The sequence below is a fragment of the Oryzias latipes genome, chromosome 23 (genome assembly GCF_002234675.1).
Source record: "Oryzias latipes chromosome 23, ASM223467v1".
NCBI classification, from domain to species: Eukaryota; Metazoa; Chordata; class Actinopteri; order Beloniformes; family Adrianichthyidae; genus Oryzias; species Oryzias latipes.
Window position 1 is genome coordinate 18,668,712 of NC_019881.2, and position 24,833 is coordinate 18,693,544.

General features: G+C 39.7%; 1 protein-coding gene across 3 annotated transcripts in view; it reads left to right on the forward strand.

The window, feature by feature from the left end:
* Nucleotides 1-24,833, forward strand: part of chrm2 (cholinergic receptor muscarinic 2) — a 147,541-nt gene that overhangs the window by 40,334 nt on the left and 82,374 nt on the right. The gene's annotated exons all lie outside the window — the stretch shown is intronic.

The following is a 24,833-nucleotide window of genomic DNA, read 5'->3' on the forward strand; positions in this document are numbered from 1 at the left end:
TTTGTTTTAAACTCTTGTTAAACTCTTCTGATGTATTTTCTTCAAGAAATACTTGAAGCGTCTATCATTCAAGATGTATTATAATATTCAGTCCTCATAAAAAAACAATCCCATCTGAGTATTCCTCTAAAAACCTGCACTCTCAGCACCGGACCCCTCCAAAGGAGCAGGTATTCACGTTGTGACTTAACAAAGTGAAGAACAGCCCCTTCCAGGAAGAGTCTGCGCTGCCAGCACCACCCCCAGGCTAACACACACACACACACTCTCCGTGGAACTAGCGGTAATCGACTAAACGCTTTCATTTTATGTGCACATGCATCTATGCTAAAGTTTGGATATCGTGTGTTTTTCATGGGCAAACGCAGACATGCTGCCAAGGCCGACTCTAGGTTGATGTCATGAAACGGGGGGCACCAACAAGGAGGGAAAGGCGGTGCCTCAGAGATCGATGCGTCTTACTTCTGGGTAGAAAAATGAACTGCAAAAATGACTGATATTTCATTTGAAAAAACGTGTTTCTATAGTGTGCCACAGGTAATATATTATCATTTATGAGGATATAGTTTACTCTGAAAGGCTTGGAGAAGACTTTTAAGAACTGAAAGCCAGTCCAGCCCACTCATTTACAGTTCAAGACCCAAGAGATCGGACACTGTTCACTAGTAGTGTATGGATTCAATTCAAATCATAATTTGTGATTGACGATATAATTCACAGTCAATATTTGTTCATTTTGGTTGATCTGATTCAATCTAATTCATTGACCTAAAATGGAAAAAAAAATCCCAGCAATAGTTTCTTGTTAAATCAAATCTTTGTCTTTATAAAGTACTAAATTACAACCAATGTGTCTTAAATTGCTCTAAAATGACAAAATAATAATAATAATAATAATAATAATAATAATAATAAAATAAAACATAAAAAAAGACAAAAAGAAAAATGTTTACAAGGGATGTAATCTGAATAATTTACAATTTAATTTAGTTATTCCAAGTCAAGAAAGATCCACTTTGCAGCCTTTGAGAAGCTAACATTTCTTTGTTTTGTTCATAATAACTAGAAATTTAGTAAGTTTTTTTTTTGGTTTGGTCTTATCTGATATCATTTTGGTACCTATTCAATCCAGTTTATCAATGCTTGCATTCTTTATGAGCTGCCACATTCAGTTGGCGCTGCGTGTCAACACAATACAACCAGATATCTCCGTTACGTCAGAGCTTTTCAGATTTTGTTTTCCTCATTTTATGCATTTGCATATTTGATTACACAAAGATGTTTCTGGGGCTGTGCAGCATGTTCCCATGCACAGAAGGACTCTGATCAGTCGTCACTCCATCATGTCAGACGTTCTCTGCGGGCCGGGAGAACACGCATCGCTATGCGCTTGCTCGCCATATCAGCAGCGTCACCTCTGGCTTCGAGGAGTGAGCGTGGACATTATCAGCAGATGTGGCGTTTGCACGTACACAGGCCTGCACTGACACCAGCGTTTGATGTCTTTCCACCAACAACACTGTCAAGAGCTCTCCCTCTTCATCATACTGATGCTGTCCAGAGTCATATCTCAAAAGGAAACGCTGCTCTTTGAACTGAGATTTTTGTGTGGATGCGTGTGTCTCATCGCCTATCTGTGTCTCATTTGCATCAGTCATTCAGTCTATCTGCTTTTTTGTTTTAGTGCATAGAAAATTCTGTTTTGTCATTACATTCTTTCAGCTGATCATTCTTTAGTGTCCCAGTTATAGACTAACACAAGAGGGCAGCGCCACACTTCAAGGGGGGGATCAGTTATCTATGGGTTCTCGGTCCTTCCCCCACTCAATCTGGGTGACACTTTCCCAGCAGGTTCATGGGAATGAGCTCCTGCACACCCACTCACGTCTATGTAGCTAATAACTACCCAACGCCACACCAAACATCAGCCATTTTCAGCAACAGATGCTTGAGTCCCTGCAAGAACTGTCAAATATGCATAAAGGAGACGAGGTCTATGTCTTTAATCCCCCAAAGCAATTAATACAATCCTTTCTGAGGCCAAGCACTTGGATCCACACATCAAGCTCCTTTCTGGGCTTCTTGAATTTTTTAGCTTGACTAATTTGCAGATATGTTGGCCAGAGGCTTGCTTTAATGGATTGGACCTGTCTGGAAGGTAGTGACAGGCTATATATTGAGAATTCTCCTCACTGGTGTTTGGGGCTTAAGGAAAACATTTATGTTTTCACAATGACAAGAAGCTGCAAAAAAAAATATTATTTTGTTCATGTAATTTCAGAATTCTTTTCTTTATAATAAAAGCCATGTCACACCGCCACTACGTACATTTTGCACATATTGTATGGAGGAAAATTGGTCACATCACATTAAAATGTGTGGAAAAAGTTGTGGTCTTTATGTGAAATTTTCACCAATGTATCACGAATGAACCACGTTAAAATCACAGAAGAATACAAATAAATCACGCATCAATTGTGCATCAATTACGTAATTTTAACGTGACATGTGCGCTGTTTAGGCGATATAAAAGTACATGTGTGAAAAGTCCATTTGACATTTTTGGAACGGTTGTGGAAAGCCAAAGTTTTGCGAATGCATCTCTCAAATATCCCACACAGTTGCATGAGATTCACGTAATAATTGCGTATGAACTACATGATACATGCATAAACTGTGTAACAGCTCAAAACCAAATTCACATAAAGACCAGTTGGCCAAAAGCCTTGACAGACATCTGCACATCGACAAATGACGAATGCCAGAAACATTTATGAGTTACCTATATCACGCATTAGTCGCGAAAGACCGAAATGTCACACATGGAAAATGCGCCAAATGTGCAGTGTAGTTATTTGACATAGCAATATCTACATGCCTAAATGCACTTAGTTGCTACTGTGTGATTGACTGATTAGAAATTTGAGTTAGGGAGCAGTTGGATAGGTGTGCCTTAGAAAGTGGCCGGTGAGTGTAAATTGTCTGTGTTTGTGCTGCATTCTGTTATCTATCAATTCAAACAGGCGCCATTTTCCCCAATCAACCCCTTTTGAAGTGCAGAGGAGAATTCTGTTGCCTCTCCTGCAGAGTGTGTCGTCTTTTCAGTGTATAGAAGGGCATTTCCCCGCTCCCTTTTGGTCATTTCCTCCCCAAACGTTTCGCCTACAGTCCCGTATTGATCCAAATGTTCAACGCCAGTCCGCGGAGAAAGAAAGAAGGAGGGTTGATATTCAGCTTTCTGTTGGTGGGGAAGCATTATTGATCGCTCCCAAAGTGACAAGATTGAGGGGGCCCACTTTGACATGTTATCCCTGTTGCCTCCGGCAGCCAAAGACCAGGCCAAAGGAGCTGCAGCCATTGATTTCTGTGATCATGAATGGCCCAAGAACCATTAATCAGTCATTCAGAGTGTGCAATAGGAAAAGAAAATATATATATATATATATATATATATTTTTCATGCTGTTGTGGTGAAATATGACAGCCTCTTAGATATAAGAGGACAAGTACATTTGATGGTAAAAAATAGGCCTCCTGCACTTTATGACAAGCTGTGATGTCCTGAAAGCTCCAGCGTTTATATCCAGCACAGGGAGTTGCAGGTTTTCTGGCATCTGTGAGATTTTGTTTGTGCATAATTCACTGGTGAAGCGTGACGCTGATATAGCCTCTCCAGGTCTTATGATCATCCATCAGGTAAAATTGCATTCTTTTAACATTAACCGGTCAAATATAATAAATGTGGCCATATAGAGCTGTGCATAGTTACAGGACAGTCAAGCCCCCAGGTTAGAGGAATCTGACCTCTTTTATTTTGCAGCTTATTGAAGGCAGAAAGTCAAATATCTTGTGGTTTGACTTTGTTAGGAAGACTTTTTTTTTAATGTTTGCATCATTTAAATTATTGAAGGTCTTCAAAGGTTTTCTGTTGGAGATAAAAGCATTTTTTCCAAGCTTCTCCTTGACCACTGCACGAAAATAAGTCTTTCAAAAAGATTGGAAGGCAAAATGTAGACCCACATTTGCTGTCATCGATATTATATAAATCCATCACTGTAATCTAGCAGGAAATTGCACGGGCATTTCCAGAGGTGTAATCGAGATGTGGGTGCACTCGAAGTCCGAACGCGGAGGGAAATGAAAGAGCAGTGATGGAGCAAAGACCCACGCGGGAAAAGAAATGCCAAAAACATGAGAAACACACAGAGGCTGCTGGGAAGATAATGTTTCATTTGAGCAGAAGGAATGCACAAAATAATAAATAAACAAGACACAATAACTGAATGGAGGGGAGAGTGGAAAGAAAATGCTTGACATGCTTCAGTGATTGCAGTTTCTGCCGTCCCGCTGTTACCCTTCCACTGTGTCGCCGGCAGGTCTCCAGTTCCATGCGCTGAATAGCCAATTACCCATGAAAATAAGACAGGGACGCCCAGTTGTAACTGATAAGCACACACAAAACAAGCAGCTAGGCAGTAAAAATGCTGGTGTACAGAAAAATACTTTTGTTATAGATGAGTTTTCATAATTTAACAATTGTATCAGTTGCAATAAATCACAGAGCTGCTATATCATTATATGTTCTTCTCTGGAGAGGTAGATTGCAATAACCAGAAGCTTTACACACCATGGATGATCATAAATAGTGTTTACAGAGCGGGAGCTGTACTGTGAGGTCTAGATATCTTCTTTTTTTAGGTTAAAGTTTATATATTGGTGCAGTATAGTTCTGAATTCAAATTTTCTCAGTCAGTCCCTTAAAAAGCTTAGTTATGTCAGAGCATAACAATACAGTAGTAAAGTAAATGTTTGGTTCCATATATGCTCTTGAGTTCCTGAAAAAAGCTCCTGAAAGTCTCAAAACATAGACAAGGACTATCACACTCCTAGCAATTCTAAAGCAAATAAGGAAAATGAGATTCAAATGCCCACTACAAATTATGTCTGCCACTAATTTCTACAAATACAGTATATATAACCTGAACTTCATGGAAACTTTTTTTCTTTGTCAGTTTGTGGTCATTTAGACTTTTAGTAGAGTTTGAGAATATCTTTCAGTACGTTTGGTTGCAAATGGTTCATACAGAGTAGCTTTGTAAGGTGTTGACCAATCTTGAGGTGCAAGATCTTAGGCACAGATACATCTATTAGATATCTTAATCATGGCTATTTCAATATTTACAGCTATGGATATACATTATGTATTTGATAGATATCAATTCACACAGTTCTATTGCAGATTGCCATCTAGATCTAGCAGATGACTTTCACACTACAAACCACCCAAAAGGGATTCAGTGGGTTCTGAAGATGAATGGATGGATGTAAATTTGCAGAATTTATTATTCTTAAATATCAAATGTTTTAAAAGTTCAGTAATAGACATCTAATAATATTCCAAGATTGATATCAGAACCCTATTGGTAGACATCTAATAGAGTAACAAAATAAAGATGTCTGAGATGTCCAGTAGACATCTGGATTGATGTATATTAGTCAACTGAGAAACATGTTGTGCCTGGTGAGAAAGCAACGTGAAGACGAAGAAGCACTCCAGTTACGATGTTTGTGTTCTGTTAAAATTAAATTATACTCAAAACTTGCTGTGGTATTGTCTCATACACAGGATCATGGAGTAATTTTACATTCGATGCAATTTCAATCGGCTGCAGTGAAACATAAGTAGGCTATAATAGGATTCTCCTATTCCGTATATGTTTCTTTCTTTATTAGAACTAATCTTATGATACATTTAGCACCGTTTTCTGGTGTTGATGATGAATATTGAAGACTGTGACATAAGTGTTTTACTCCTAATAAGCTACAAATGTTGTCATTGAATAAATGACCCCTTCCCCTGGCCTTCCAAATAGGAAGTACCAGCTGGCTCCAAGAAGCCAAAATCCTGTAGACTTTTATAGAGAAATAAACAGCTGTTGCTCAGTCTTATACTTTTAACTTTCCTGATTGTTGTATTTGATCTTATTTTTTATAATATTTGTAATAGAGAAATTTCAAGTGGAAGGGGTGTGGACTTTCAACAAGCTCAGTCCTGATTGGTAAGAGTGGCTGCCATAAAAACGTTGACTCAGACCGACTCAGACTAATCACTGGTTGTGTCCGGATTCCTTCCCTACTTCGTGCAATATATTATACAGTGCGTTCACCATTTTGTAGTCCTGTCCGAATCTACAATACCAAAATTGAGTGCCCTGAAAATTTCCCAGAAGTCTTTGCAAAAAAACAAACAAAAAAAACAGTGTGCATCAATGACCACTAGATTGGCAAATGGACCACAATGCATTGCATTTGGGAAATTTTTGTGAAAAAAGTATTTTCTTTTTTTTTAAACCAGCCACATTTTCATCATCTAAACACAGTGGATTCAAAAATAGTCTTTGTAAAATGTTCTAAATAATCATATTTTTACTTTTTGTAATTGTCGATGTTATATTTGTGGTTTAACGTAACAAGCTACAAATATCGAATTCCGACTATTTAAACAACTGGGTTTGGTTTGATGCATTCGTTTTCATCCTTGTGCTGCCCCTTTACTTATAAGAAAAAAATACACTTTAATAATATGAATTGAATCTAAACTGTTTCCCTACGGTGTCGGTTAAAAAAAAATGGAAAGGTGAAGGAGAAGGGAAGGAATTGAAGAAAAATAAAAGATTTATTGATCTCAATGTGCATGTTGGTAATTTTGAAAGAAGCGGGCGGCCACCCACTCTTCTTCTAAAGTCCTTCACCTCGTGACCTCAGCTTGTGCGGCTCCAAACCATAACAAGTTTGCTAAGAGGCACGCCTGCATTTGATAAGTTGGATGTGACAGCAAACTGCTCGAGCCTCAGTAGCCTATTTGTGCCTGTGAGCAAATAATACAATGAGGTGCAAATGTATTCATATAATATCTCTGTTCTGATTAACATTTTGATTCGTATGATTTTTCTCCTCCACTCAGCTGCAGGTTGAATGAGGGAATTTCACTGCCTTGTGTGAATATCTCTGACATGGTAATATATTTTAATCATCCAGGAGATTTTATTGTTTCAGTTGAGAAGGTTTTCCATCTTGGTGGGATTACATGAACTAAACGTGCGTTAAATGGTCTTGTAGGATCATGCCACCAAGTGCAGACTGCTGTTTATGTTGCAGTCCACTACCTGTGTGTAAGTATCTGACCCTGTGCAGATCTTTTTCCTTCTTGCCTTTAATTAGATTGTAAATGTCAACATATTAAGCGCTCTCTTCCGCTGTGTGAAGCATGCGAGAGGTACCAGCTGCTGGCCCGAGGACTGCTGTTCGTCTTTTGTCACATGTTGACTTGGGACAATTAGAGATTGTGAATGGCCCAGAGGGAGCTCCCAGAATAGCTACCTGAGGCGTTTCTTGCTTCCTGAACCTCCTGGTGATTGGCGTCTCAGCAAAACCAGAAGAGACACGACCTAGCAACCGCCACTTACAGACTCACCTTAAACATAAGACTATTTCCCCATCAAAAATTTATGTCAAACAGAAATAAATCAGCCACTTCTTATCCGAGATGAAATGTTTCATAAATATGTTCTTAGTTTATCAAAACCAAGTCCAAACATTTCAGAATAATTTATGCACGTTGTGTTACATGTTTTCCTTTATCCTGCTGAATTCATTTATGATGTTTCATTATACTGCCAAGTAAACTCAACACAATGTTCTCATCCCCCTAGTTAAGCAGTCCGTGACAGTAAATCGCGTTATTGAGCTTAAATCAGTTGGGCTATGTGTGGACTCAATGCAGACCAAATAAAATACGGAAAAATACTTTATTTTCAAGCTGCAATCCAAGCAGTTACAGAAGTAAACAGAGTTGCTGATTAATAAATGCTACATGGAATGATGTTACAAAAAGTAGTTTTGGATAATCTTGCAAAATGAATGGCAAACTGAAATCTTCAGCCTTATTAGTCTAAGTCACAAGCACCATTTAATTAGTCGGAAATCCTAACTTCATTACTTCATGAAGCGCCTGCACACAGCAGCATTCCTGTTCTCAGGGATGTCTAAGCAATGAACTACTGTTGGATAAAATGAACTACCAATATTCAATTTTAATTTCCGTTTACTTCTTATCTTTTTCCCTCATCTTCTACCTTTGATTCATTGTTTAGTTGACTGCAGTTCCTCCAAAGACCACTAGTAACAGGTTGCAAAAATTAGCAATTCACCATTGATTTTTGTATGAAGACCCACTCCAGTGAAAATCAGGTTTTTGTTGTTTTTATCATGTCCTTGAAGCAATATCCTCACGATGAAGAACATATATAAACAAATTAAAGATTAAAACTGCATTTCTAAGTATTTCTTTACTCAAATCACGATGAATCAGGAGCATGAAAAGCCTAATTTTTTGAATGACATTTATTCCTGGAGCCAAATAAAATCCCTTGGTCATTGATTTCTGCACCCCAGTGAAGGATTTCTTTAAGAAACACACTTGGAGAAGTTTTTGATTACCACAAAGATTGAGAGAAAAAATTGAAAAAGACAAGACATTCCCTAGTGCCTTGTCTTGGCATCCATGGTGGAAATGTATAATTTCATGGCTTTGGAATTGTTATGCAAATGACATGAAAATGCGAGGGGTTGCATCGTCTCTGGAAAGTAACGTCGAACCGTGTGCTGCATTTAAATGCCATCAATTCATTTACATCTGCGTGTAATGTACATGTGTTTCCTTTCGGGGGGATGTGAACAGTCTCAACAGCCTCTTCAGTCTTTCTTTGTCTCCTGTAAAAATCCAAACTTTTAGAGACTCCAAATTTTCCTTTCTTTTTTACTTTCTAGTCTATCAAAAACACAAAAGTCACATATTACCTTTTTTCCTGTGCTTGAGTGCATTTGTTGTTGCATCAGCTGCCAGAACCAAAGTAACTGAGAAAATGCAGCTTTGTGGCAACTATCAACTGTCCAGAATTGTGGGGTGTTGTGACATCACAGATAGTCTTTTTCTCCATAGCTTCACATTAAGTTGCATGCATGTAGCGTAAAGAAGAAGAAAACACAAAAGGTGAGGATAGGAGAGGCAGATTTCCCTTTTTTAAACCATATACCTTAATACAAGTTCTTGAGAAAAAGATTTCCTGCATCTTTGTATCATTCTGACCTAATGATGCCACTCAAGTCTCATTAAAAATACATTGTGAAATGAGCCCAACATATTTTTTTCTTTGAAAGGAAAACAAAGAAATGACTTGTATTGAGGTATGTATATGGTTCTTTCATTTTACTATTATATCCCGAAGCAGAATTGATGCTAAATGGCTGAACTCTAATGCATTCCAATAAGGTGCATTGGCATTGAATGTCAAAGTAGAGTTATATAAGCAGTGCATCAACTTACAGCAAATGCTGGTACTGGAATGATAAAAGGCATTATACCCATACACCAATAAACTCCAAAGAGCTTAACAGCCATCACCATGCTGATGATTTCAAATATAGGAACACAACGAGATAGCAGACTAAGATCATTCCCATTCACTGTGGTGATTATCGGTTAAATAGATACTCAAGAAAAATAATGTGTGTTGTTTCAGACTGTACATGGATATTAAACACTGACACGTTTGTCTAAAACTTACCATCTGGCCTTTCCACCAAATTAGTAATGGATAAATTCTCAGGTGGAGGAATTTACATGGATGTGAAGGCCAATGTGTGTGTGGGTGCGTGTGTGTGTGTGTGTAGGTGGGTGTTTGTGTGATGTGGAGAAAAAAAAATACAATTTTCTGCATGAATTGCTGCTCGTCAAGACCTGCGTGATGGAGAGCATGCCACCAGTAATTGCCCTGACGCCAATAAACTTATAATGTGAACAGCAGTGGTGAGAGGTTTGAAACGACTTATGAGAAGGGTCAAACTTCAGCTGAGAGCAGAGATTGTTTAAATAACTTTTGCAGTCTTTCTCAGAACATCATAAAATTCCGTCATTGAGTCACAGAATTGTGGCACCAGGAGACCAAGACTTTCGAAGCTTTGTATAATGCAACCCTAATTTTTTATTGTTCATAGTTATTTTTAACAATTTTTGAATGACTAGTTTTTGTATCGAAGGATTTAGACTTTGAGTGCTGCTTGGTCTTCATTGGTCTAGAACAGGGGTCGGCAACCTATACCTCTCAAAGAGCCATTTGGCAATACTTGTATTGATTCAAAATGCTGTCAGAATATTTATTTAATTATTTATTTTAATTATTTATGAGCGTGATGTTTCCTTTGATCTTTTGTCTATTTTCCACAACCTTGAATAGACTTTTATGTCTGTCAAACACCCAGAGTTAAGATGAATGGGATGACGGAAACAAATGTCCTTTGATGCAGACTCATTTCTTTTTTTTTTTTACTTCTTTAAATCCAGTAAACCCAATAAATTATATTAATTTTGTGGATGACAACTATTTTTCATTAGGAACCACCTCTCTACCTATTCATTGTTTTCCCCAGAGTGTAACCCAGCTTCTGGCGTGTCATCATAGTAGCAAGGTGACAGGATAGTAGGGGCGCCCTAACACAAATTTAATTAATTTTACGCGGAAATGGGTGGTTTTAGTCTAAGGGGGAAAAAATTCTTTTTTTGGGGGGGGGCCCTCATGTATCCCCTACGAGATCACCACTAACTATCATTCCAGAAAAACTTTCCATCCCACAACAGACTCTGGTCGGCGTTCACAGCTGCAGACATGCCCCCTCCGCGCGTTCACACTGCTCTCTTCCTCCTGCCCGCCTGACGGTGTTAAAGGCACTACGACAATCTTGGAACATTATAGTTATTTTACAAAAACAAACAGAGCCGCAGCACAAGCATGAAGGAGCCGCATGCAGCTCCGTAGCCGCCAGTTGCCGACCTCTGGTCTAGAACATGGGTGTCCACTTCCAGACGTTTAGGGCTACTGTACAACATGTTTTCCAACCAACCTGCCTTTGAAGCTCCTTATTGACTAAACACACCTGATCCAGGTAATCAGCAGCAGATAATACAGGATTTCTGGAAAACATCAGGAGGCCGCCCCGTGAGGCCTGGATTTGGACACCCCTGTTTTAGAATCTTGTGGTCCCTATTACAATACATAATCCACTGGAAGCCTAACAATGGTTATTTATACCTTGTATGATGATTTGCTCGTGAACAGGAAAAAAATCTAGGCTAAAATTGACCAATGGATTTGATGTGACATCTGGAAAAATACACTTTATAACTGTCTGCTGTGGTGAATATAGACTTTAATGAACCCTTTTACACTGGAGTGGTGGTACAGTAGCTCATTGAACTACTTTTCGACCGTTCGACTGATTCTGATGTGGTGCAAGACTGCTTTTGTCTGCGTCCGAATCAGCTGGTTTAATTGCTTAAGAACAACAGTAAAGTGTTGCACATCAGCACAAAACTTCTTTTCTCAGCCTTTATATATATTGGAACTACATTGATTGAGTCAGCGGTTGAAGAGTTAAGGTAAAGTTCCAGTGTGAGAGGGTTATAAGACACGGCTCCCAATTTACCCATCAATTCATTTGTAACCCTTGTGCTATCTTAAATGACCCCACCCTTACATTGACGTGTTCTCCCTACCATGACAAAGGTGGATAAAGGTGGAAAGATTTCATGTGATCCATGGACACCAGTGAAGATCACAAATCATTGAAGAAAAAGGTTCAGAGCACTGTCTAGTGGGTCTAGATGACCCAACTCCCAATGTTAAAGTGCCTAGGATAGCACAAGGGTTAAACCTTAGCCACAAGGAAAAATAAAGCGATTTTTCACAGAATGGGATCTAGAGAAGAAGGTTTGAACCCCAGTCAGCTGGGTGTAGATAGGACTGCAGCTCCACATAGCAAGCAAACATGTTAAACAGCAAGATGGCCCATGGATAATACCCTTAGGTCTGTCCTTATAAGAGGACAACAGTTGCCCTAAGGGACACATTCCTGCAATAACATGACCTTCAAGCATCTTTAGGCCGGCCTTCTAACACCAGAAGAGCTAAAAAGGGAAGGGACGTTGGCATGTACTTGAGTAGACTGGTTTCTATGCAAGTGGGAAAAATAGAACAGATGAACAAATAGACATTTTCGGGTTGTTCGGACATTTGATTTGGGGCATGTCAACAAGGTCACCCTGTGGTTGACCCTAGACATGCAAATAAAAAAGTAGCTCTCAGCTGACCTTATTGTCTAGAACAAGTTAGGAGCTGGGGGCAGAATCAGGCATACTGCCATCCACAACCCCTATGGTGCACTAGTGTCAGTTAATTATTGAACTGGAGTACTTTAACACTTGAAATGTTTCACTAAAACATCTTCCAGTCAGAAAATCAACAAAGTATTGACTGCATATTTTTCTTCTAATCCAAAAATGATGCAATGAATTTCAGGGTCACATCTGGCTGTTGCTTTTATCAATTCCCTTATATTCATCTATCTGTTAACTTCTACTCGTCTAAAGATCTGATGATCAAGCCGAGGCGTGAATGTGTTTTCAGCGACAAAATGAAGACGTTACATCAGTAATGCAATACTAAACTGATGGTGAATCGCTGCGTTAACGTGGATGTGGATGTGGGAGCTCAAACAGCTATGTATGAGACATTAACCTTATGACAGCTCCCTCCTGTGAGGATTCTGATTGAACACATGAACAGCGTTCAGAAACTCAAACAGAATGGGTGAGCGGCCAGCTGGGAGTCCAAAGCAGGAGACGGAGTCAGTCACAAGGAGCTTCCTCTACTCCCGCTTTATAAAATGTGACAAGAACATTCCTGGCACAGTGACACAGAAAATGGAGCTACCTCTCCTTCCCCACGCACTCCGAGAGAAAGACAACCCTCTGAAAACACTTATGAAACACATTTGTGAAAATAAAAATATAATGAAGGCATTGAGCACGCTGGTTTGGGGTTTTTATTGCACAGTGTTTCTGCTTTCAGCGGGCTGCCGTTTCAACGGGCCTTGGACACGCACAGCACAACCATTGCAGGCAGCTGCTTGATTTTGTCAGGAACAAAAGGATGAATGTCTTTATTCTGAATGTGACTTGTCAGCAGTTGATGAATGCCTGACATCATTGCTAGTTTCAACTCTGGCAGACTGATAAACTACGTGAAACTGCTGACAAATGGCCACCTTTCTCCAAGAAAAAGGCCATTTCTCTCTTTGGCATGTACAGATAGATTTCTATTTTGACATTATAAGAGAATTTGTATCACTGTGGAGATCTTACCAGTATGTACACTGCATCAAACCGGCCTTGACTTGGTATTCTCTTTTATGGAACTTTGCGGTTACTCACTGAGGGTCACAACTGGACAAAAACATGAGTCAAAAGAAAGAAACCACCTGTGATATACATTCTTTTACACAAAATATGTGTTTTAGATGACAGATTCATTTAACATATACATTCTACATAAGTAAAATATATGGCACACATTTCAGCTATAACAAAACCTTATAACAATTTTAACTAACAAATATCCAAAAATCATAAGCATGAACAGATGCAGGTTCAACTCCCGTTAAGTTGCTGATGGCAAAAAAAACATTTGTTTTAAATGTGAACAACATTGGTTTTTGTACATCAACATAGGGAATAAAAACCTGTTTGACAGGAAATACCAGCGGTGTGGTTTAATGGAAGAGTCTGTTCCCTGTTTTTTTCAGTTAATTCCAATGGTTCCGTTTAAGTTTTATTTTAATCATAACTTCTGGTTGTTGGAGATCTTTTGCAAACCAGTTAGTTCTCGTGTGCCACAATGGGGCAAGTAAACAATATCATTCAAATAATTAAATTTAAAATTCAGCTCGAGAGGTTCTTTAGAGCGAAGCAGTGCTTTGGGATCCCATAGATTAAGCCTGTTTGTTCTTGTTCCTCGAGATCTTCCACCCTGCCCTGTTTTCCAGCTCTCCCTGAACTGATTGCTGCTGATTATGTGGACCAAGTGTGTTTATTCAATCAGAGTGTGGAGACATCTGATTGAGCTAATCAGCAACTAGAAGGGCTTGGAGATCTGGAAAACCGTCAGAGTGGTAGACCTCGAGGAGCAGGAATGAGCAGACCTGCGTAGAATGTATTACTGCAGTGTCTCGGTTAAAAACTATTGTTTTTTTTTTTAAGTTGGCGCTCGTGAATCATTGTAGAAGACATTTTCAGACAATTTCTTTGCAAAAAGAACTTATACCTGACAGAAATGATGTAACAGACAGCTATTACTGACGCTGATGACTGCTAATCTTAGCAACAACAAAAAAAAGCTAAAAAGTGCACAAACCATGCCAGAGTTAAACACAAAACAGAGGCTACATTCACACCGCAAGCTAAAACGACCCAATTCCGATTTTTTTTTTTGCCCCCACGCGACCTGAATCTGATCTTTTCATGACAGTCTGAACGACACAGATCCAATCTTTTGAAATGCGACCGCCGTCTGAACGGCCAGGCCACATGAATCCGACCCGTACGTCATTGAGACGCTACAAACTTCATAATTTTGCGTTGAAGTAGGCGGGAACGAGAACATAAACATCAACCACTGCTGAGACCAGTCAGTGGAAGGGAAGCAAGGTCACCGATTTGATTGATATTTGGGGTAACAGCTCTATTCAGGCCAAACTCCAGGGCTCTTATCGTAACCGGGCAGTTTTTGAAAAAATTTCCAGCGAAATGGCCGAGCGTGTTGGTAAACCTTTCCCGCGATGACTTTTTTTTCCTTTGCGACCATGGTCAGAAGCGTGGGGGAGACCTTTTTCAGGGCCGAAGGCGGATCCTCGTTCGGGGTCCACTTCCCCGTTCAGACCCTTAGATTCTCCAGAGCAGGTTAATAAAGAGTCAATATCAGTTCTGCTGGGGGAAGGCTTCCTTTATTATCGTTCTCCACACACAACATGAACCACACTTCCGCTGCCCCCTCTCACTCCCTCCTGCGCTGCATGGGCTCTCTCCTCTCTCATACACACACGCGCGGCCCCAGCACATATACATCCCCATTCCACAACAGTGGGTACAGACGATCCTGGCTCCAATGCCTTCTTAAAATGTGAAGATTGTAATTGTGCTGGCTCCTTTGTGAAAATAAATGTAATAATGCAAAAAGTGATCAGCTGTTGACAACACTGTTGTTGACATCCATTGTTAACGTTAGTTAGTTCCGCAACAACGAATGTCGTTCACCGTTGAGTATGCTTGTGCGTATGTGGGTAGCTTCTGGGACATTTCACGGTCACAAAACTTCACATTTTATCGGAAATGTGAACGGCCTTGCAAAAAAATTAGATTTTTTCAAAAAATCAGAATTGAGCATTACCCCCTGCAGTGTGAATGTAGCCAGAAACAGCAACATTCTCTAGATTTAAAACAGCTAAGTATATCTTTAACCCACAATTCAGGAAATCCAGACCTCGATGGCTGCATTCTTTCTTGGCTGTTTTCCAGCGTACTCTCGCTCTGCTCTGGCGTGTGCTAATTGGCTGGACACAAAGTTTCTCTGGAGTCCTGAGCCATTGCAACCTTTTAATATTATTTTTTTTTAGATGCAAAATAGTGAATAATATTTTCACGGTTTTATATTTTTTTATGCACGTCATGGTAAAATGATTGCAGATAAGCTATGGTTTCAACAACTTCTGCACCTAATCATAGAGAAAGATCTCACTGGTGCTCACTGGATTTGATCATAACCGCGGGACAGCAATGATGATTAGAGGGAAAATGTTGTACACCTCATGAGTGTTTTGGATGATTTTGTTGCTGAAGCAGGTTATCAGGTTTTGCTTCATGCAGACTGAGCTGAAAGAGAACATTTTAATTGGATAGGATCAAAATTGCCTGGCTTGGTCATTGATCATATGTCCTCCTCCTCAGCTCCTAGTCCAATTCATTTAAGCCAATTTCAGGTCCAGCAAAGACGACTTCCTTGTTTCTGATCAATAAACCAAGACGAACACAGTGCTCTCAGATATCCACATTTCATGTATCCATAAAGTCGTGCCCACGTTAGCACAATTATCCAAATGTTGATTAGAATTTGCCTGCATAGTTTTAGCGATACATTTTGTTGGTCAATTTGCAGTATTTCATCACTGTTTGATTGCTGGTTTTCAATTTAAGGCTTGCTGTTATTGTTACAGCAGCTCCCATGTTAGCTACAACCTCACCCATTTCCAACACTGATTACCCTCCTGTCAACAAGCCAAGAGCCCTGCTCATTTTTCATCTATTTACGCCACCAATAGTTTAGACAATGAAAATTTCGCTCGCAAACAGCTTGGATGCAGAACCCCCTTTTTTGGAGGGGACATCCTTCAACTGCCTGTGTGGTGAATAAGTCAAATGACAAGCTGATTGGTGACTTTAATCAGTCTCTGCTTTCAAATTTGTATCAGGGGCCACAGACATAAACATAACACCATAACCGGTGTGTAATTGCAAATTATGATCCGAATGAGAGTGTTAAATCGGCTTCTGTCTGTGATAAAACTGTGTCCAAGGGAATAAACTGGCATCAGCAGTAATACTTCATTTAAGAATATTTTCCTTTTTTTCTTTGTTTTGTTTCAGAAGTTAGAAAGATGTACTTGTATTTAATAGATCTTTGGCGGGTTTATTTGAAAAGAGTTAATTCTTTAACACAACAACTTTAGCTCCAGTGTTGACCTTCTTTGAACTACCGTAACTTTTCAACGTTTGACATTTTAGCGTAATTCCAACAGATTCTGAAGCAAAGATTAGCAGCTTTGCATTGATATGCAACAATCTATAGTAATTAAATGTTATGTATTTAATACAAATTAGCTGATTCAGATGCAGAGAAGCGGCTTTGTGTTGCATAATGCTTCAAAGTTTCTTTTGTATGTGTCAGAATCCTTTGGAATTACCTCCACAAATGTTTGAGGAGTTAGGCCGAATCATGAACCTTCCCCCGCCCCTACAGCTTCTCCCTACCCCTACATTTAGCCCTCCAGTTATAAATGACGTCATCAATAGTCGCTGGTCATTGACATTAGCGCACAGCTGCCAGCGCTCGGAAAGAGCACAAAAACATCAGTTTTATAAGTTTAAAAAGTCATCCTAAAAAAAAATGAATGACCTTAGGAGTATTTCAGGCATGCAGTTCGAGCAGTGTGTTTACCTGGTTACTCCTCCCCGCAGGCGGTTCAGTCTAATTAACTCACCTGTTTAGCGTCCTACTTAAGTTCCAGGTGTGCGGTCCAATCCCTCTTCATCTATTTCCCGCGAGCTCTGCGTTCATCGGCAAATCCAGGCTTCGAGGGCCGGTTTCTTGCTGGTTTTCTAGAAACTCCGCTTATTTGCTGCTGATTACCTTAATCACGTGCATTCAGCCAATAAGGAGCTTCAATGGCAGGTTGGTTGGAAAACATGTAGGACACCGGCCCTCGTGGCCTGGATTTGGGGACCCTTGCTCAAGGTGGACACCCATATCCCTTCAAATGCCCCTGCAATTTAAGGAATAGGGAGAAGTTGGAAGGGTAGGGGAAGAATTTGGATTCGGCTTTAGAGTACTTCGAGGAGCATGAGTTATTTCGCTGTCTCCGCCGACAACTCTGTTGTTAAAGGGCTAAATGATCTAAAAGTGTTTTTTTAAACAACTCTCAAAATTTTCATTTAATAGTCAACTGACACCTACATTTTACAATAAGACATTAAGATTCCAACAAGGTTTCTCTAAAATAGGTCTGCATTCTCTTAAATGTTAAAGGGTTAAATGTCCAGAAACAACAATTAAGAAGAACTGACATAAATTCAGACAAATGCAGGAATCAAGTTGTTGCTTCCAAAGATGGATTTAGAGGCTTCAGAGTTTTTGAGGTACTTGGTACATTTGTAACCTGATCAGGAACTGACGCTGAAAGCCCAAAGTCATAGTTTTGGTAAATTTGGTTGGACAAAGGCAGAACTGAAAATTTTGATTTTTTTTTTTTGCCCTCTCTATCAGCTCCAAAAAAAATCTTCAACCACCTAATTTTGAGCTCATACAGATATATACCTTGGTAAATAGTAAATGGTGTATATTTATACAGTGACTTTTCTACCTTCCTTGAAGGCTCAAAGTGTTTTACAGGCACAGACTCACTTACCCACGTACACACATCCCTTTGCCTAACGCTGGCGCCAGCCTATGACCACCAGGACACTTCAGCACATGGGTGGGCAAAGGAGGAAACAAACCTGCGATCTTCTGATCAGAGGTCGACTTCTCAAGTCTTTGTTTTAATGACTGAAAGAGTCTAAACTCTTTTATGAATTGATTCCTAAAATATCATCCCACGCCTTCAATTAGTTGCTTTTTCTTTCTTCTTCACAAAAGATGCTCTTCTGAACTTCAGGCAATTACATCAGTAAAATCTGTAGTGAAAATCCATACTTGGATGACAGGAGTTGGCAGAAGAAAGTAGTGGAAGTAGATCTCTGCTAAGAGTGTGCAATGACCCATTACTAAAGTCTGGCCTCTCTGGCTTCTCAATATAGCCTCATCTGTCTTTGAAGCACAATGGAGCTGCTTTTATTACTGAAGGGGTCAATGATAACTGCCCCTTCTTGGCTGTTTGTCTGGCTGTCCGCTGCCAACAGACCATGTGCTGGTTCATTTCAACTCCCACAGTGACATGCAGAGGAGGCCTTTGATGGCTACCATCTACATGTTTGGATTTTTCGCTTTCTTCAAGAACACCTCTTCAGATACACAAGATAAGTTCTAGCCTTGGATGCAGCTGCTAATCAGGGGCTATAAATCAAATTGGCAGAGCCACTCCCTCTCAGCCTCAGCCACATAAAAGCAGCAAAGCTGAGTGAAGCATATTGATGCCAACCCCTGGAGAGCAGTCGCCAGCGTCCAACTGGACTGAAGCCTAGCAGCGCTTCTCGTCGCTTCCTGCCATTGCAGGCACACTATGCTTAGCAGCGGTTTGTCAAACCCACTGTTCCATGAAAGCATGACAGCATGAAGCCTGTAGATTAAAACCACTCAGCTCTCCACTGCTGCAAGAAGAGACACACATAATCTCACGTGGGGAGGTTTGACAAAAGTCAAAGTTTTTGCTCACAGCCTGATAGAATTACAGTTTCTGTTCCATTTGCCTTTGGCAAGTCAACCAAGAGAAAAATAAAATCTTCTCTCGCAGTGCTGAACAAAACGAGTCCATTGACTTGTCTGCATTCTAGATATCCCAGCAGTCACATCCCTAAGATTTATGGAGCAGTTTTAACTACATTTCTTACATCACAGTAGAGATGAGGCTATTACACAACAAAACAGCAGCCTTTTTTTTTTTTTTTTCAGAGAATACTGCCCTTTCAGAGCTCCCCTGTGAGGCACAAAGCCCCTATGAGTCTTCCCAGCCCTTATGGGAGTAAACAGATCAATAATCTCACCTGAGAGATGAAAACTCACCTTCTCAGAGCAGTGGTGATCAAGCAGATTCTACAAATCCCTCCTTTCAGCTGCGTCCTTAATGGCTCTAATGGATACCAATGCTCTTAGCCGTCTTCTTTGACGCTGATTAAGCCAAGAGTCTGAAATATAATGTCTTAATCTGATTAAGACGAGAACATAGACAAGCAGGAAGGTACAGAAGGGTCTGGCTAAATGACACTGGTTTTGGTTGTTGATGAATATGAATCTACTTATGTTTACATCTGTTCCTGGAAATCATTTTAAAAGTTTACAACAGTAAAGCAATATTTTTGTTGGTTAGGTTGTGCATTTCAATGTTCCTTGAGCCATTTGGGCCAATAAGAACCAGGTCCAAAAGAGTACAAAAGACTGAAGAAACCAAACTTTAAAAAAAATCATGTCAATTCAAACACAGGTCATTGTTGTCAAACTAAGTACCTTTAAGAAAACTGGTTTGTACCGATAATCCTCTTGTTATCTTGTAATAATAAGCGGCTTTTCGCTACACTATGTTTACGCTTTCCCATATCTTTGCTATGAGTCCCAATTCTTCCGTTTAGCTGTTTTTGTGGGTTTTTTTTTCCTCTAGAAATACACTTTCCTTACACCATTTATACCGTTTAGTCTACTTCCACTTGGTGGCCTGGGAAGGCTGAAGCATCCCCATGACTCTAGACAGTAATAAAGTTAACTTAGGAAATGGATGGAGGACCAATGTTTGCTTGTAAGTTTCAAGTTAGAGTTCAAGTGAGCTTTCACACTTTCAGAGAGCAATCCAATAGTAAAAATGTATGGAAGCTTCTAACACGTCAACCTCTAAACAATGTTTAATTCAGAAACCAGGTTATCTTGGATGTATTTACACTGAGTTTACTTCCAGGAATAGTCCACTTTTTGTGTGGCAAGTGATAATGCTTGCCTGAGCTCTAACGTGAACAAACCAAGTAATTCCTAGTCTGTTTGAGATTACTGGTAATTTAAATGAACTTTGGTGCAGTTCACTGTGGTGTAAAAGGTTGAATCATACATAGGACTTTCAAAATAAGACTCAGTACCTTTTTGTTGGTTGGATTGGGAGGGCAACACTACTAAACGGTTCACGATTGTAGCTGTGTCTGCAGCTCACCAATTAAATGCCGAAAACAAATCTCACACACACAGGTGTGTAACAACTGATATGACTTTAGCTTAGACCGTCCATAGAACCAAAAACTATAGTAGCGCAGAGGCGATGAGGAGAAAATGAAGGTGCTTATTGCCCTCTATTCCTATTCTTAACTTTCCTACAGCTTGATCTGTGTCAGTCTTTGAATTGCTGAAAGGGGCAATGTGTGACAGTAAACCATGGCAAAGTAATCTTGCATTTATTACAGCGGGAGATGAGGGAAGCACCCAGAGAGGAGGAGGAGGCAGAGGGTTCCAGGGGAAACAGGATCATTAATAAAGTAAAGTAAACTAAACTAAACAAAATTCCACTGCATCAGGCAGGCAAACTCGAAACTCAAAATACATGTCAAATACACAGGGGAGACCTAATCAGCACAGGAGGAAGGAAAAGACAGGACTTAAATACATATAGAAGAGACGAGACACAGGTGGAAACAATGAGGGCAGATGGGGAACAAAAGTAAAACTACAAAACACGACGAAACACAGGAAACCCTACAAAATAAAACAGGAAACTGAACTCAAAACATGACAGAAACAAAAGACAACTAGAACAGCATTGTTGTCTTGGACTACAAACCCCAGCAGGGCCATTGGATGATGAATCCAATGGGGGCTGTATGCAAATTCTTAGTGAAATTGTCTTACCCTGTGCTTTAGTGTAACTCAGTTCTGCACCATTTTGACAGGGGCAGGGGTATGAAAGGTACAGAAAACTCTTGGTTCTTAGTTCTGCTCACAGAAGAACCTGTTTATGACCTCGGTGTTACTGTTTGGCAACCAACAGTGCAACACTTTACGTAAAAGTGTCATTTGCAGCCATATATTAAAAATACAGCACAGAATAATGACAACGCAACTCCTCTTATGACAGGACAGGAAAAAATAGAGTAGTATTGATGTTGACGTGTACTGTATGTGGGAAATTTACCAAAAAAAACTAAGTGGTCAATATTACCATTTACCTAAGTGTCCAAAGCTACGTTCACACCGATTTGTGTGTCAGGCGTGTCTAGTTTCAAAGTTAAGCCGATGTTCAGACGTGATCAGAGGTCATGTGGTGCATTTTGACCATCGAGAATGCAGTCGGGCAAGCAGCATGTTTTTCACAGTGTGTCCAGAGTTCAATTATCTGAACTTTGGGGTTGAATTTCCATCGTGTCAAACAATCAGGGTCTCATCTTATCCCATGACGGTTTGATGATTAGCGGGCGCAATCCAAAACCATCATGGAGGACAATCTGATTGTTCTGCTTTAGAACTATATGATATTTTTCTTATTTGTATCGCGTTAGTGAACATATTTTTGCCTCCAGCAGCAAATTTGACAAAAAACAGAGGTGGCAGATGGGAATTTGAAGTGCTACGTTCAGTGTGAACGTAGCACAAGAGTTCCTGGAGTTGAACTCTGTTAAGTTGTTAAGTTTTTCCCAAATATACATAAATAGAAGTTTTATTAAGATGGAAATCATCCGTTTCTGTAGTGGTCAGTCATAGGTTTGGGTGTATTTGTGTCAGCTTTTATGCTGTTTCATATGTGATGACTCAGATCAGTACAGTCATCTACAGATTAACCGGCCACAAAACACGTATAAAACTGTTTACTTATCAAAAAAGAAAAGTTGCCGTCTCCTGGGACTTATTAAGATCTGAGACAAGACAGAATAATGTACCTCAGCTGTGACATTTATCATAGGATCCAGGCTGGCCCAAAAATCAATCACTCCCACCACCTCCATTGAGATGGAAGCAGCAATGATGGATACGAGCCCCCGCCTCACTGCCAGACAAGAGATCCACTGTGGGTGTGTATGTGTGCGGACGTCACCGCATTTAGCAGTGCACCACAGGGGAGCCGGGGGAAATCACACAGAGACACAGGGAGAGAATAAACAAACAAATCAAAAGCATTAATCCAAACAAACACAACATAGGCGGCTTTTTTAAGGGCCGTTAAACCTCCATTATCCACATCAAATTAAATCTCTTTTTTTCCCCTTAAGTCTTTAGGGAGCTATGTTAAGAGCAGGTTTAAAAGCAGAATCCCCACGTTGACTGATGATATCAGCCCTAATCTTATTCTATCTTATTGAAACCTTTGCTCATTTTCCCTTTAAATGGAGAAAATGTTTATTTCCTCAATATAGAATTTACTCTCAGTCAAATCTTTGAAGCTTTCTGACAGTTTTATTATCAAAAAGCAATTTAAAGAAGCAGAAATGTTTCCATGTAACGCATAAAAATGCATCTCTCTCGGTTAACTGATGAATCATGTCATTCCGAGTCTGTTTATAAGAGCAAACACACACATGGTCTTCCAGCTGCCATCGTTTGATGATCCAATTAGAACTGGAGCCATGAGACGGTTAAAATCTATAAGGTCTGCAGTAAATGTCTTGTACGAAAGCAGCTCAATAAATTACAGTTAAAGAAGCAAAAAACAAACATAAAACACCAGAATAGCCGTGTTGATGCTTGCAGCAGGTCTATAATAGACCTATAGAGCTTTCTCTACCACTAAGTCAAGTAAATATAAAGCTAGAGTGCTTAGATAAAGATCTCATTGGGATGCTTGTTCAACTAATTGCAAAAAGTACTTTTGAGTAAGTTTCTAAAAAGTGTTGAATCTTTTGTAAGATTTGGACAATAACGGGTCACAGTTTTTCTGTGGATAAAAGGATGACAATTTCTTCAAATAGCAACTTGTTTTTATATTAAAAGAAGGAAAAAAAGAACAAGAATCTGACATTTTCTTATGCTTAAGTTAAGAAACCCCCACCCTCCCCCAATGTCTAATAAAATATGTGATATTTTATGACAATATGCTACTACATCACTAGGTGGTCAAGCTGGATGCAAACTTTGTTTTTTTTTTGTCTTCTATCTATTTAAAGCAAAGATAGTACTACATCAGCACAGGCTCCCTACTCCACTCTATTCTGATACATCCACTCACAGATGACAAAATGCGTCCAGTCTTCATTTTTCTTGCTGGCATCTGGCTCAAAAACTCAGATATTGCTCGCCAATTTGTGTTGCCAGTGGGAGGGCATGTAGACAAAGGGTTAATGGTAAATGAGCACAGGCTTACTTTGCACCAACGGTTCTGCCCACAACTCAGAAGCTCAGAAACTCAAAGCAGGTCCTCTTTTTTATTTTATTCTTTTTTTTAGCCATAACTTTACTAAAGTTATTATTAGGTCACAACAAAAGTTTGTGATCCTTTGCGTCGTGTCCTGCATATTTTAAATGCTCCTCTTCTTCAACAGTCTCGATGCAAATGAAGGTGCTGGAGCTTGATGAAGAGATAATTGACCCATTTACTGGAATCAGGTGTGCTGGAGCGCAGGATGGGAAAACATGCAGGGTTGGGGGATCCTCTCAGGGTTTGGGGGAGGATTCTGAAGTCATGGGGTTTGGAAATAAAATGATCTTTTATTAGGAAGGAAGAAAAAGCAAAGCAAACCGGATTTTCTCCTTTTAGTTTCACGTGAACATTAATCTGAGTAAATCCTATAACCTGTCTGTGTGTGTTTGTCCGCCTCTGCAAAAATGGGACTGAGAAGCTCAGGTGCGTTCCAGATGTCAGCTGCTTTCCTCGTCAACAGGATTGCCTGACGACTGAGCGGCGGCAGCTGCGGTGAGGTGGGCGGGGTCAGAGTCCCACGCAGGCTATAGAGTTTGAATTCTATGTGTGCAACTTTTATTTTAGTTTTATTTTGTTGGATTTAGAGGAAAAAGAGCTTTTAGCACAATCCAGGAACTTGGCCTGACCCGAGCTTTCTTTGTGCCTCCGTAAGAAAAGTGTGGATGCAGACTTCTGAGATGACATTTCAGCTGAATGGATGGAAACCGGCCATAGAAATGGTGAAGGTTAGTCTAAAAATAAGTAAGAAAAGCCTTCAGAATCTTGCATAGAAAGGTTGAAATTTAGATGATAAAATAAAGTATAAAAAACACATTTTAATATCCAGCTTGACGGGCTGTGGTTAAAGCTCACTTTCATAACAAGAGCAAGGTTATAAGACAAAATCATTCTCGTTTGGGCTGTAAAAAAGGTGATTTGAGGCACTGCTATATCAACCTCAATTCTTATTTTATTCTCCTGTTACTTTTAATTTTTTTTGTAAATGAAATTTCAGCAAGTTCCCTGCAATTTTGACCCAATTTAAGAGGAACATCAAGCTTTCGTGTCTTCAAAGGTTCTTCTTATTCTACCGC